Source organism: Suricata suricatta, chromosome 1 (assembly GCF_006229205.1).
Source record: "Suricata suricatta isolate VVHF042 chromosome 1, meerkat_22Aug2017_6uvM2_HiC, whole genome shotgun sequence".
NCBI lineage: Eukaryota > Metazoa > Chordata > Mammalia > Carnivora > Herpestidae > Suricata > Suricata suricatta.
This window is the reverse complement of record NC_043700.1, coordinates 143,876,121-143,891,994: the sequence shown is the minus strand read 5'-3', so window position 1 is coordinate 143,891,994 and position 15,874 is coordinate 143,876,121. Positions and strand designations below refer to the sequence as shown.

The 15,874-nt window shown below is 33.2% G+C and overlaps 1 long non-coding RNA gene across 2 annotated transcripts; it reads right to left on the bottom strand.

Annotated features, from left to right (window-relative positions):
* Positions 1 to 851: 851 nt before the first annotated feature.
* Positions 852 to 15,087, bottom strand: LOC115285252. 2 transcript variants are annotated; one of them, XR_003905470.1, is made up of 4 exons: positions 15,053 to 15,087; positions 9,203 to 9,392; positions 1,383 to 1,602; positions 852 to 1,019 (listed from the first exon to the last, which is right to left on the bottom strand). It is a non-coding gene; the product is annotated as an uncharacterized LOC115285252 (long non-coding RNA). The 2 variants fall into 2 exon arrangements; XR_003905485.1 differs by lacking the exon at positions 1,383 to 1,602.
* Between the last annotated feature and the right edge of the window lie 787 nt (positions 15,088 to 15,874).

The following is a 15,874-nucleotide window of genomic DNA, read 5'->3' as shown; positions in this document are numbered from 1 at the left end:
AGCAATGTCCTGCCATCCTCTGAAGATAGATACTTTTTTTTAAGAAACATTTTTTCACTTGCTAGAGGGCCTTAGTAGTGACTGAATATTTAGCTGTGGGCCACAAAATTACCATGCATACCAAGCTGCTCACCATAAACTGAGTGTTCTTGACCTACCAGGCCATAAAATTGGGCATGCGCAACAACACTCCATCATCAAGTGGAAGTGGTATATGCATACTCAGGCTTAACGAGGCCCTGAAGAAACAGATTAGTTTACTGGGAGGATTTATTTTTTTTAATTTTTATTTATTTATTTATTTATTTATTTATTTATTTATTTATTTATGAGAGACAGAGAGAGAGAGCTCAGAGAGAGAGAGAGAGAGAGAGAGAAAGGGAGAAAGTGGGGGAGGGGCAGAGAGAGAGGGAGAAGAGAACCCAAAGCAGACTTCACACGCAAGGCAGGGACTGGACCTTATGAACCATGATATTCTGACTCAAGCCTAACCTGAACCAAAATCAGGCACTTATGCACCGAGCCACTTAGGTGCCCCAGGAAGATGGTAACTGGGAGGATTTCTGCTCACCAGTCCTTGATGGATATCTGAGAAGGTTGCTGTAGGGCCGCACTTATCCACTCTTACGTGGTGCCTGTATACTGTACCCAGCAATCTCTAACTAGGCCTGTTCTCTCTTCTGAGTTAACTGATTGTAGAAAACTCTTTAATAAAACCACAGACACAGAGTACGAGAGGGAGGGGAATATAGCAGGAGGACCCATGAGGAAAAGGCCCACATAACCAGGGATCTCACTCCTTCCATGAAGGACAGTGGTGAACAGAAATCCTCTCAGTGTGCAGGACTTCAAGCAGTGCATTTGGTTATTTATTTTGCTTGGAACAAGAAATAGCGAGAGGTTCAATTGTATACCAACTCATATGATGTAGCCAGTGGTTTGGTTGGGTGGTGATGTCCTTGGCCTGAAGACTAGGCCAATCCAAGTCTTCTAGTTGCTAAGCAGGAAGTAGTGGCAGACTAAAGCAAAAGACAAAAGAGAAAAAAAGTGACCAAAACAGATAAAAACAAAACAACAGCAATAAAGCATCTCTGTTATTATAAACATATGTTAGATTCTTAATATATACTAAACACTTTTCTAATTTCTTTGCTTGCCTTAACTCAATACATTCTCACAGCTCTACGAGTTAGGCCATCATTGTGTCTTCTGAAACAGCAGGTCTGTCTATTGTTTTTAATTATTGGAAAACAGGCCTCATAAATCATCTCTTTTCCTCACAGATGGGTGAAGCTTGCTTACATATCAAAATGTTTTATGCCTTCTCCCACCATCCTACTCCAAATTACATATTATAGATGTTCCCATGGTAGAAAGACTACCTAATCATGTTGTGGCTCCATATTCCATCAAAGCTCACTCAGAAGCAAAGGTAAGAAAGGAATGAGGATTGTGATGACATCTGCAGTGATTTTATTTCTTTTCTCTCCTTTTTTAAATAAAGTACCATTTTGTAGCTTAGCATTTATTGCCGGTGATTAGCGATTATCCATTCATTTTCACATTAAGTGAAATTAGTTGTTAGAGATAGTGTATGACTCTCTGTAGAGGGTAACCAAAATGAAAGAGAAAGACAGAAAGAGAGAGAGACTGATTTAGGAAAATATAGTCAAAACTTGAAAAATGGATTTCCTTATGCCTTTTTGGCAGAAATTGAAACTAACTCAATAAAAATGGACTTTGTTCTGAGATACTATCATCTTCCCAGAATTATATATTAATTGATGTTGGGATATTTTTGGTTACACATAAAACATGTTCTGTAGAATAATGTATATCCTAGGTATTCATTGTTAGTGGTTACAATTGTGTAAATTTAAATTTTCAAAATTAAAATTTAAGAAAAGAGAAAATAATATCCCTGCAACTAACATACTCTTTCATGACATTCTGGCATAAGATATGCCTGGATACACACATAGCTCTTCCATCTAAGGACCTGCTTTTTTCTCAGGGAATACAGATTCAAATGCCGTAATTTTCATATATATTTAAATTAGAAAGTGAGTTTTTACCATTCTCTGTAAGAAGGAAAATTGCATTTTGTGATAGTCACTTTGTGCAGATAATCTCAGGATTTCATTTTCAATTGCCTCCAAAGATTACCATATGAAGTGATAAGAATTTATTGAATTTCATTATCTATAGTACCCAACTATACTTAAAAATACTCTGTCCTTTTGAATTTTTTAAACAACCCATTTAACCATTTTTTTTGTTTTTTATTTGCTATATGCCGGAATTTTTAAAAAGCAAGATATACAATTTCTCTCCTTAAGAGGCACATAAATGTAAAAAACCCATTCTACACCTACTATACCTACACACACACACACACACACACACACACACACACACACACATATATTTTTTATTCAAATTCTCAAATTTTAGGTTGAAAGCTAATACTTTATGCAGTTAAGGTGGGAACCAACTAGGGTGTCCAATCTAAAACGTACTAGAATTAATGTTGAATACTCAAAGTCAAATACAGTTCTGGAAATCTTTGTTGGAACAAAATTGCTTCAAGAGAGAGTCAATGAGTTGTCTCAAGTGACTCACAATATGCATTATTATTTACTTAAGGACCAGAAAAAAGAAAATAAACACAACATAGCCTTAATTCCATCTAATGAAGTAAGATTTTACTAAGGCACCATCTTGGGCATATATATATATATGTTTGAAATTACCCATGTGAGTAATATGACATCTTGCTCAATAAAGATGATAAAAATTAAAAATCTGTTGATATGTCATCCACTTCAATGATCTAACATCAGTGATGTAGTTTGACTTGCTAAAAATAATTAGTTGGGGTTTTCCTAAAGAATATGCAATTATTTCATGTGTTATTGATAATACAAAGAGAACCTAAATAATTTTTTAATGAGCAATTAGACAGGTCCAGACTAAGCACAATACATGAGCGATCTCTTTTAAGCCTTGCAACCACACCATGAGATGGGCATATGCAATTAATATTGTCTTTGTTGAGATCAGGTAGCCTAAGTTCAACAAAGTTAATTACCTCTGTCTAGGTCATAGAGTTGCAGTGCTGAGATAAATACCAGAGTTGGGATTATATTCCTTTAATATACGTGCTGTATAAACACCAGGAATATATGTAGAAGCATTTAAATAGAAATATTTTTTCTTTAATGTACTGTCCATTCTTTTATCAATGAGCATTAGTTTGATGAAATTTTGATCATGGATCTACTGATAAACACTTAAACACTTCATCCTAAGCATTCCTCTGTCATTGTATCAGTGGAGAGTATTGATTAAGATTTCAGGTTTGGAAGACAGGTTTCCTGGATTCCAACCCCAGCTCCCATGCTTAACAGTTTTATTTTAGGCAAATTACTAAAATATTCTACACTTCAGTTTCTTCCCTAATAAATGGGAAAAACGGAGTATGTACCTCATAGATTGAAGATGATAATTTATTAAGTAGAGTATTAGACATGTAATAACCAATAAGGAAATATTAGCTATTACAATTTTGTGTAGAAAGAAGCAATATAAAAATATATGGAAATCGTTTATATAGAAATAGCAGTGGGATGAAAAGTAATAGAAGTACCTACAAAGAGGTTAAAAGTGAGACTTTTGATTATAAATTTTTATATAATTTGACTATACATCATTATTTGAGCCCTTGGTGAATATATTGCCCTGATATTATTAAATCTAATTTTTCTCTTTCAGACACCATGATATACTTTCCCTAATCTAGACAAACATTGAGTTTTATGTACAACATTTATTAGAGTAATAAGTGCTTTTAATAGAGAGGTAAATGGTTGGATAATGTGATACAGACAGTTCTAAACAACAAATAATAAACTGGAGAAAAAGTTGGTCTACTACAGTAAGCCTGGGAAAGGACAAGAGATTTCTAGTTCATTAAAAGTTCAGTAGAGCTAGGAAATCATATTATTAAGTAAAAATGTCCAAAGCACTACAACAATCAGTGGAAGGTATTAAAAACCCATTTTGTGAGTATGATCAGTGAAAATATAACTACTGTACTATGGTATTTAACATTACTACCTAATATGCTATTATAATGTTTTAGCCATTTTTTCTTGGCTAAAACATTATAATATTCTTTTATTCAAAGGCTGTGTCAGAAATTTTCAATGGCATTGAGAAATATCAAACTTAAGGGACAGCTAAATTTTTCTGTAAGGGTAAGATCTTGACTTTTCTTGAGAACTAAGAAACCTGAATTAGATGACTAAATAATAAGCAAATAAAAATAATAAAATTAAATGCCTTTGAAAAAGAGAAAGCCAAAGAATGAAGAAGTAGCTAAAATCAATCTCAACTGTCCTGATGTGTGTCTGCATGTGTAAGAAAAATAAAATGCTGACAAATTCTCCCTATCTTAAAGAACAAATCAAAGTAAATCAACTTAAAGGAAGAGAGATTTTAGTTAGACACAGAATAACAAAATAAAACACGTTTTTGACTATTGTGATAATAAGACATTGTCCTTGCAAGTTTGAGATGGCAAACATCCCAAACTACAAATTTAATAAAGACTGCTTCGCCACCAACAAGCTTCAGAACTACAAATTAGTTCATGTGATTTTCGGGGTTTTTACTGATTCTGCTCTTCTGTGATCCTGAAAATCAATAATGAATAGCAAGTCACTGTAGTATTCTAACAATTTATTCTATCACACACACTTGCATGCATGCACACACACACACACATACGCACACACACACACACACACACACACTCCTACTGTATAAGTCTACATCTTGGAGTTTTATATACATTTTCCCCAATATCACCATCTTTCCAATTAATTTGAGTGATTTATTATGCATATATTATTTGACAATAAAGACAAAATATCATTATAGAATTCAAATTTGAGAATTACAATATTTATTTTCACCATTTATAAATAGGTTTTTTTTGGCATACAACTAGTTTTAAGGGACAAAATGACTGATTTGATTTTAAAACTTATTATAATTCCTCAACCAAAAATAAAATTCTAGCATTCAACTTTATGACATTCCAACAATTCTCAATGCCAAAGATATTCTCTAATATTTGTTTCTCAGTATGATTAGCATTGTTAAGTTAAACACTTCTATGTTGAAACGATGTCTTCTAGACCCAACCTAACTTTACTTTGAATGAATGATGTCTTTAAATGTTAAAATTCTAAATGCCACCCTCTTTATCTGGAACTTCTGAGGATTCAAATTATCTTAAATGAACTGTATGGTGTATATTCTTAATTGAGTCTAAAAAATCTGCAAATCAAAATGAACACGTATGAGCTTTACTCTCCAAACAAATGAGATATAAATATGAAGCACCTAAGTACTTGTATAGACAAAAAAATCATTTGTAGTTTTTTTCCTCATCCTCAACACATCCAGATAGAGCTCTAAAAGCCAAATGATCATGTTACTCCTATATTTAGTTTTCTTCTATTTCTGCCATACCTCTACTTGCTAGTAGCAATTACTGGCAAGAAAATAAAACTCTTAAAATGATATTCCTGTCAAAACAGTTTCAGAAAATTGCTGCAGAACAATGCAGCAATCTTTCAAATTTACCCACTTCCCCAATACTCTTGTTCTCCAAATGATCTGCCAAAAATTGTACTTTAATAAATACATCATAAGACCAACAATAAACCTATTAGGATACATGGCATACAGTGTGGGCTTTTTTTTTTTTTTCTGAAATGATGTTTGACATCTTAATTTTGCTTCGGAAGGAAAAAAATAAGGAATAGAAACCAAGAATAACTGATTAAAAAGTCTCATTTCTCCCTCCACGCTATAATATGTTATTTGCTCTGATTTATTCTTATCTGCCTAATCACAGGAAAACAGATTTATAAAATGTGCACTTTTTATGAGTAACTCTGCTTTACCAATAGTTGTTCCCCTTGCTGACCATCCTGCCACGTTTTACAAACCCAAGAGACACATTTTGCATTGTGTTTTAGAGCATGCTGTGCACATTCTGCTTAAAAGGATAAAGATTAATTTTGATAGATAAGTGATTTTATTCTAAATAGAATGTTATTGTTGTGTTGACAGTACCATATGTTCTCATTAGCCAAATTCTCAACTGCCAACTCTATAAATGCATTAAGTTTTGGAAAGCTATATTTGGAGAAGTTTTAGTGACATGACAAACACAGGTGATACACATAGTGACTTTATCCATTATAACAAATAAAAAGGCTAGATAAATTATAACAATGAAAATAAAAACTTAATTCAAAAGGAATAGGTAGCCTCAAGTACTAAGTTATAGGGTCACTTTAAACCAAAATTCTAAGACAAAGGACAACAGTGATTTTGTTTTCGTTATTGAAAATTTTAGGATATAGGAGGAGGGAATCTAGATTTCTGATTCCCACTGAAAAAGGTAAAACTTTCTATTGAGCCCACTTGAGGTGCACCATCAAAAATCAAGCCACGTGCTCCCCTAACTCAGGAGTCAAAACAAAGAACACCTCTCCCATCGGCATAGACCAAATGTAAGGAAGCTTGCAGTGTGACTGACCGGAATTTCAGATGATAAGTAATTTTTAGGAAGTCAAGGCCCCCATCAGGCCTCATATGTGGGCTGAAGCCCAAACTTTCATGGATATGAAAATCCAGTAGATTGTAAGAGTATTCAGTGGGTGAAAAATTAATGAGTCACTTTAAACTATGTGTTTGGACTCCACAGAATTAATTTTTGGGTCAGTTTTATACATTTATAATTTTATAATTGTCAGGTTCTAAAACTCATACTCCCAAAACCAGGAATTTACAGGGCACCTGGGTGGCTCAGTCGGTCAAGCGTCCAACCTCAACTCAGGTCATGATCTCACAGTTTGTGGTTTCGAGTCCCGCCTCAGGTTCTGTGCTGACAGCTCAGAGCTTTACAGTCTGCTTCTGTCTCCCTCTCTCTCTCTGGCGTTCCCCCACTCACACTCTGTGTTTCTCTCTCTCTCAAAAATAAATAAATGTTAAAAAATTTAAAAGAAACTAGGAATTTACAGATTACATATATATACATATATATATACACAGAATATATATACATATATATATAATATAAATCACTGATGATAAGTTTCATCAAAAGATGAAAATTAAAACTTTACATAGTTTATAGATTCATACATTTATCATGCAGCTCTACAAAATGTCTGGGAATAAGAAACCAAGAATTTCAGACAGTGATTTCTTTGGTGTAAAGTAGTATAGAATGGAATTGGATGATACTTCACTACTGTTTATTTTTTAAATTTCTAACATTCTCTGGGGCAAAAAAGCGTTTTTTTTTAAACTTTAATGTTTATTTCCAGAAATATTGTAACTTATAATACTTTAAAAAAGTGAAATCTTTCACTTTTAGGATAAATCAATATAAAGAGGTGAGATTTTATACTAACCTCTGTCCTTCTAATTTTATTACCATTAGGTGTGGTTAAATTACCTTTTGACCTTGACACTGTCAGTCAGAGTTGTAAATACTGGCAGTGGCAAAGCATCTGTTGGTCAATCTCCACAATGATTTCAAAAATGCCAGTTTAGTGTGAAGATTAAGTGTATTTTTTGGATATTGCATAGCAACTGCTACATCAACAATCATGTCCTTTTCCCAGCCTCCTCCTATCTAGCTTACTTCTTTGGCAACAGACCAGAAAATATGGAGTTCACTAAAAATTTCAAAAATAAGAAATCTCTAGAATTCATAGGACTAACAGTAGAATGGCGGAGGATGAGGTGATAATGAGTATGGATTTGAGTGGGGATGACAAAGCAGGGATGATATTGAATTTCTTAGCTAGACCCAGGGATCTGCTTTGTGAATAAAAGTACTGAGTACATTAATTAGGATTTTGACTGACAGACAATGTAAGGAAAGCAACTTTCAGATGCTTGCTATTAGATCTCTTTTCCTGGTTGGTATGATATTGTTCTTAATAGAATTAAAGCATAACTCTATGCTCAAATCAAGATGTCGATTATAAAGAAAAAAATCTAGGCAACTTTATTATATTTCCTTATACTGTATTTTTGTTTCATTGCATTCACTAGTTATAATGAAGTGAAAATAACCAATAAAACATGCTACTGTTGTTTAGAAACATCCCTAGATTGCTGTCCTATATTTTAAGTCAGCTTATTTTCAAAGTCTAACATTACATATTTGAGGCAAATGATTGACAGAATGATTCTGAAATTTAATACACTCTGATTCTAATAGGAAGAGATTCTGTGATTGCTAAAAGAGAGAAATTATGTCATCCCAGATTTTGCTCCAACATATAGTGAATTTGGTGCTCAGTTATCACGATCCAGTCTCTGTAAGGACAAGAATTTTAGTAAACTGGCATTACCCATGAACATTAAATGTATGCATTTTTTAAAATTTCAGGGGCGCCTGGGTGGCTCAGTCGGTTAAGCCTCTGGCTTCGGCTCAGGTCAGATCTCACGTTCATGGGTTCGAGCCCCGCATCAGGCTCTGTGCTGACAGCTAGCTCAGAGCCTGGAGCCTGCTTCCGGTTCTGTGTCTCCCTCTCTCTCTGACCCTCCTCCTCTCATACTCTGTCTCTCTCTGTATCAAAAATAAATAAAACATAAAAAAAATTTAAAATTTCACCAAATACTCAATTGTATGGACACACTTTATACTTGTTACTTTAAAAAGCAATATTGTCAAATAAAATGTAATTTTTTGGGTGATAGGCTAATATATATGATTATATGTATATGAATGTTTCTAGGAGTTTTTCTTGGCTTTTCACTATTCCATTTAACACGCATTTAAATTCCTCCACCTCAACTTTTTTGGTTTTTCTCTTGTCTCTCTAGCACTATATTTTAACACTATTAAGGCTTCTTCATACCCACACTCTGCCAGTTGTAGCAACTCCTGAAACTTAATTCATCATCTATATGGTGATGCTTCTTAACCAGATGCATAGGTTACAAAAATAAGACCTATAAATAGATAAAGATATGGAGTTAGAGCTAGAGACAGATAGAAGTAAACATACACAGAGAATGGGTGTATTTTGTATTTCAGACTGCCAATATGGTATATTTATTGGACACATCAAACACTCAACGCATAAAAAACTGAACTAACTTGTGCTCTTCTATCCCCACTCGGCTTCGCAGACCTGCTTCTCTCACAATTGGTAACTCCGTGAAGTGCGCAGCTAACTGACCCCACAAGGAACCAGCTATTTTGCCATGATCTTTGATCCAGGCCACCACAATTTCTTGCCTGGACTTTGTGCCATCTCTCTTCTTGTCTTGCCTCACTCCAGTTTCACCTGTTCAGTAAAATATCCACCAATTAGAGTAAGACACGCCTCTAAAATGAAATGTGAGCCATGCCACCCCTGTTTATACTTCAATGTTTTCAAATTTTCTTAGGAATAATCTTCAAACTCTTGACTATCACTTGTATGACTGGTTTTGTCACGTGTCTATGCCTCCAGACTCACCTCTTGTTACTTCACTTCTTCACGTTAAATTCCAGCAATACTTCTCTTTTAGTTTTTGAATCTAACAAATTCTTCTTAGCCTCCAGGAGTTTTTATATGCTGATAGTTTTACTTGGAATATTTTCCCATTTCTCTGCTTCACCTAGATAACAACTTAATGACCATTTCTTCTAGGACAATTTCCTTTTTCTTCTAGTCTCGAGTAGGTACTACTGTGTTCATCCATGCTATCTAGCTCATATGTCTCCTATCAGAGCACTTATGGTTTTGAAATTGTTTCTCTTCTTGCCTGAGATTTAATCTCCATAAAAGCAGGAGTTATATTTATCATGCTTGCAGTTCCACACCCTAGCACCTGAAACCTTGTGTGGTCCACAGATGATGCTTAGTAACTATTTTTTTTGACTGAACAAATGCATGATTAACCAAAGGAATAAAGGAAAACACTGAGTCATATGCTTCTGGATACCTGAGTGAGAGTTAAACACTTGTCTATTGAAAAATCATGAATGGGGCATCTTGGGTGGCTCAGTCAATTAAACATCTGACCCTTGATTTCGGCTCAGGTCATGATCTTAAGGTCATGATACTGAACCCTATGTCACGGTCCACACTGGGTATGGAGCCTACTTAAGATGCTCTCTCTTTCCCTGTTCACTTGAATGCACACACGTGTGTGTGCACCCTCTCACACTCTCTCTCAAAAAAAATAACATAACATAACATACAATATTTTAAATTCTGTTAGTTTAAAGCAATGTCTTTATCTTATAATAAAAAAGATGGAGGAGCACCTCACTGGCTCCGTCGGTTAAGTGTCCAACTTTGGCTCAGGTCATGATCTGAGTTCATGAGTTCTAGTTCCACTTGGGCTCTGTGGTGCCAGCACAGAATCTGGTACCTGCTTCTGATTCTGTGCCTCCCTCTTTCTCTGACTCTCCCCTGCTCATGCTGTCTCTCTCTTTCTCAAAAATAAATAAACATTAAAAATTTTTGAAAAAAAAGTTTATTTATTTTTGAGAGAGAGAGAGAGCAGCAGAGGGTCAGAGAGAGAGAGGATTACACAGAATCCAAAGCTGGCACCAGTCTCTGAGCTGTCAGTACAGAGCCTCACATAGAACTCAAACCTAAGGACCGGGAGATCATGACCTGAGCCAAAGTTGGATGCTCAACCGACTGAGCCACCAAGTGGTCCCTGAAATTAGTACTTTGAATAATGGAGAGCAACAAAAGGTATTTATATATTTTGAATTAGAAAGTTGGTGCTATTAATAAGAGGCAAAAACATAACATAATGGCAGGGCTATTGTGACTATTTTTTCAGGAGAACCTTTGGTTCATAAAAAGAGTGTCAGAGAAATAGGACAAAAACTTCATCAAAGGATAGCCTTGTACTAGTGTTCAACTCTACATTTTCAATGTTTCATTGCCAATTAATAAAAGCAATGAGATAAAAATTCCATCAAACTATGGGAGATTAGTTTTGCCACCTGCGTTGAAGATAAATATTTTTAGCCTGTATTGATGGGCATTCATAATGAGGTGAAAAACAATTCTTGAACTTTTTCCCCCAATTTATTCTCCCTATTTTCATTAAACAAATGTATTAAGTCAGAAAACTTAGTTGATTTCTGCCTGATACATGTTCTACATAATGAATTCAATTATAATTATTCAGCAAACCTCAATTTTGTGTTAGTGTTTCTTTTTAAAATTTAACTTTATAATTTTCTTGTTTCCCATTCTTTATATTCTCTTTAGTGAGTATGTATGGCGATGATATTTCCTGATTCCATAGCATATATTTAGAAAACATTTATTCTGGAAAAGTTAAAAATCAAATAAATGCATGTTTTTTGTTGTGTTTTGTTTTGTTGTTGTTTGGTTTGGTTGGTTTTATCTTGCTTTTGCAATGTGTAATTTGCCTAAGAACATAGCATAATTTTTCAAGAATTATAGTACAGTAACCATATTTTACTTATGAAAACAATAGAAAATAGTGAAGCTTTTTCAAGAAGGTTCATTGTGCTGTATTCAGGTCACTATGCTAAAAATATAAAATAAAATATAAAGACCTCTAACAAGGGTTGCTATTGCCAAATGCACACTTAAAAATGGTGGTATAGATTGTAGCAGAAAATTTAAAACAACATAGTAATATTTTTGAATGATAGGAGAATGAGGAAGAAGATAATAGAATAGATTGTTATACGGCTAATAATCACCACACACATAAAATAAAATTTTATATTTATTAGTTTTTAGAGAGATCAAATTCTGTGTAGCAGCCTGGACATCAGAATGCAATCATATTTATTGATATATTTCACCATGAGGACACCTGTGTGACTCAATCAGTTAAGCATATGACTCTTGATTTCTGCTCAGGTCATGATCTCATGGTTCATTAGATGGAGCCTAAATCAGTCTCCGCACTAACAGTGTCGAGCCTGTTTTGTATTATCTCTCTTCCTCTCTGCCTCTCCTTCACTCTCTCTCCCAAAATAAATAAATAAACTTTGAATATATATATTTTTTCATCATGAAATATGAAATAGTATAAAATATGTCAGAAAAAGTAAACCTGACCCATTTCCCTGATGACTTCCAATTGAAAATTTATATAATATTCTTATTAAATATTGATAGTAGTCATATAAGCATACAATAGTTGTAAATATGTATTCTCTGAACTCATTTTAAAATATAATATAATATATTACATATTAAGTATTAAGTAGGGTAATTATTATATAATAAAGTATATGTAGTTAATTCTTTTCTCTAAACTATATTTTCTTAACAAATTGTGATATTATGAAACTATACTTAACTAAAACTTCTATAAAGATATTATTAAGAAATGACACCAAAATCCATTAGACCCAATAATCATAGATGGTGATTTAAATGTGACCTTAAATTTTCTAAATGCATAAGTATTCTATTCATTAAAAAGAACTCCTTTAGGAAACTGTCTGCCATAATTGTGGGGTTGTTTTCAAACAGTAGTTTATTTTAAGTGGCTATGTATAGTTTGTATAGTTAGTTTTATAGTTATATAGTTAGTGGTATAGTTTTGTAGTTAGTTTCAAGTGGCTTAACTAGTTTAAGTAACAACAGAATCTTTCAGTCCATGAAAATTTCCTTACCAATAAGATAGGTATAATCTATAATTGGTATGAAATATATAATTATTTATATAAGTAGTATGGAAGTGATAATTTTATTATCACTGTCTTTCTTTAAAGGGATTAAATATTTCTGTCCATTTTTTATACCTATACGTTGCTACATATCATAGCTTTATTTCATTTCATTTATTTCATTTATGGTGCTAAATTTAATACTTGGGTAGGCTATCACATGATTAAATTATCACAGATTAAGATATGCCAAAGTTGATACTACTAAGATTTTATTATATTATTATTTATATTTATTATTTATTATGGTACATGTCAGATAATTTGTTTTTAAAGTAATAAGCCTAAATTGCTTAAATTCCCCCCTTATCCAAGTTAGAAAATTAATATTTGTGTAAGTTTCCTTTATAGAACTTGTATTGGAAACCTCCACATGTTAATGCAGACATCTGTTGAAAATGTACACAATTAAGCTCATGGTATTCCCAATGGGATCATAAATAGAAACGCTATTCAATAGCTATTTTCAAGTTCATAGTTTACGAAGACACAGAATTGTATTTTAGCTCTGTAATTTCAGTGAGACCCTTAGAGATCAATGGCTACATGCTGTTCTAAGGCCTTTGACTACCAAGTGTTGTGTTGCAGGTTCTGAGTGGTACTTCCAAGAGTAACCAGAAGAGAGCATCCATATCTCAGAGACACATGTGGCTACATGAATAAGGCACAGAAGGTCTGACACACAGCTTAAGCCACCTCTTTTGGGGGAAATGATGAATTTCCTGTGATCATGCACAAATGGCTTAGGAAATGACTGGAGGGTAGTTGATATTCCAAGATTCAAGCGTCTGGTGTTCAAATAAACCCAATTTAACTGTGTCCTAGTTCTACAAATTTGTTGTCAAAACAATTTAGGCTAAGCAGTATAGTCATATACTTATTCCAGGGCACAACAGTCCACTAATCTAATTACTGAGTGGGTCTAAGAAGAAGAAAATTAAATTAAGAAAAATTGTTTTGCATAGCAGTGATTTATGGCCTACTTTACTCCCCAAACTAGTAACAAGTGTGAAATTCAAGGCTTCCAGAATATGATTATTAGGAGCAAAATTGCAAAAATTTTATATAGGAAGAAAAGAAAGAAGATTAAAATAAAGACAGAAACCATAATCGCTTACTCCTTTTCATAGTAGCATTTATACAATAATGCTTTTGTTATTCTAGTAAATAAAAATTTTATTGTTTCTCAAACATAGCCATCTCTTCAGTTTCCCTTTTGTAGTGGAATATCATTTTAACTTTTTGTGGATGCACAATATATGCATATTGATGATGTGATTTTTCCTATTATGTCTTCATTTTCAAGTCCTGATTATTTAAACTCCTCTGTGCTTCCTACTCCATGAAATTAGTCTTTGGTGCTTGACTCAGAATAGAATGTTCTCTCATATATCTCACCTAAATTAGGTCAGGTTATCTCAACAGAACACTGCATGCTAAGCTATAACTATATTAAATACATAAATCAAAAAATTATTAACTCTAAGTTGCAACATCTTCATGCTTAAAACATATTAGAGATGCTGTTGGAGTTAGAGTTTTACATACTTTTCACTGAAGGGAATTTTTTTAAGAAGGCTTAAAAATGCTACGTCAGTAAGTGATTTCATAATGGAGTAAGTAGTTACATTATTTTGGAAATTATTTTTCTCACTGTACTATAGTGTCAATATAAGTTAAGTCCTTCTTTCTTTCCTTCCTTCCTTCCTTCCTTTCTCACTCCCTTCCTTCCTTCATAGCTTCCTTCCATTCTTCCTTTCTTTTTTCCTCCAACTCTAATATCCAGAAATCTCAATTCCCTATAAAGTGGTTACAGGATCAATTGTCCCAACAAAGTGAAAGATTACTTAATATGTATTTTTAGGTCGATAAATTCTCTGACAGCCTTATGAAAACTATATAGACTCTTCACAGAAAAAAAGCATATGAACATAAAATTTTTATTACAGTCTTATAGAATTAGAAGATTGTTCATTCAGTCCCAAATATGGACACCATATAGTTGATTCATGAACTTCTGTTAAAAAAGAGAGCATATTATTTTAAATGATTTAAACTGAACTAAACTTATCAAGGTAAAAGAGGCCTCACTGTACTCCATAAGAGATAGACAGATAGGTTCAAAATTTATTTTAACTAGAAATATTCCCTGTTCCAGCTTACTGAATCATGTGCATATTATATAAAATCATGATTTATCCAAAAATTGTTACTTAATAACATCTATGGAACACACATTTTATACATAAGGAGTACAAATTTGAAAAAGAAGAGGGGTACCTGGGTGGCTCAGTCAGTTAAGCCTCGGACTCTTGATTTTGGCACAAGTCATGATCTCACAGTTTGGGAATTCCAGCTCCTTACTGGGCTCCATGGTGACAGAGTGGAGCCTGCTTGGGATTCTCTCTCACCTTCTGTTTCTCCCCTCCCCTGCTCATTCTCTCTAAAAAATAAACACTTAAAAATACATAAAGATAAAAAGAAGAAAATACAGTAGGTGTTTGCATTGAGTTCAGTTCCATGCAATCATTCCATCTCTTTTCTCTACAGTTATAATGTAACATGAGGGTATTAATATGCATCTCAAAGAATATCCCGATAATGGCTATGATAATAGATATATTTGGTTTTTTTATTCTTTAGTATTCATAATGCTAAATGTGTTTTCTCATGTAATTATGAGTATTAAATGAGAGTATAAAAATAATAATACTGTATTGAATAATAATATAATAAAAAATCATTATGAAGTTTAAGGTACAAAAAGACTGGCCAACTTTTCCATAGAGGAAAACCTATGATCTGGAATAGTAAATTTTATCCCTGGATGGTTGGAGATATAGAGTGAAATCACCCATTGTGAGGGGCAATTTTTTAAAACTTTCATGTTTTATCATTTAAGTAGATAATTAAAATGTATTATATTCCATGATATTTTTCAATATGCAAAAGGTAAAAGTTTCCATGTAAATTAACATTTTATATCAAATATTTGAATAAAAATTAATCTCTCCCAAAATATACTGCTGTTATTCCAAACCTTTACAAAATCTTAGTACTTCATCAATTTTTCCAGTAAAAATAAATGTATTCTAAAGCAAG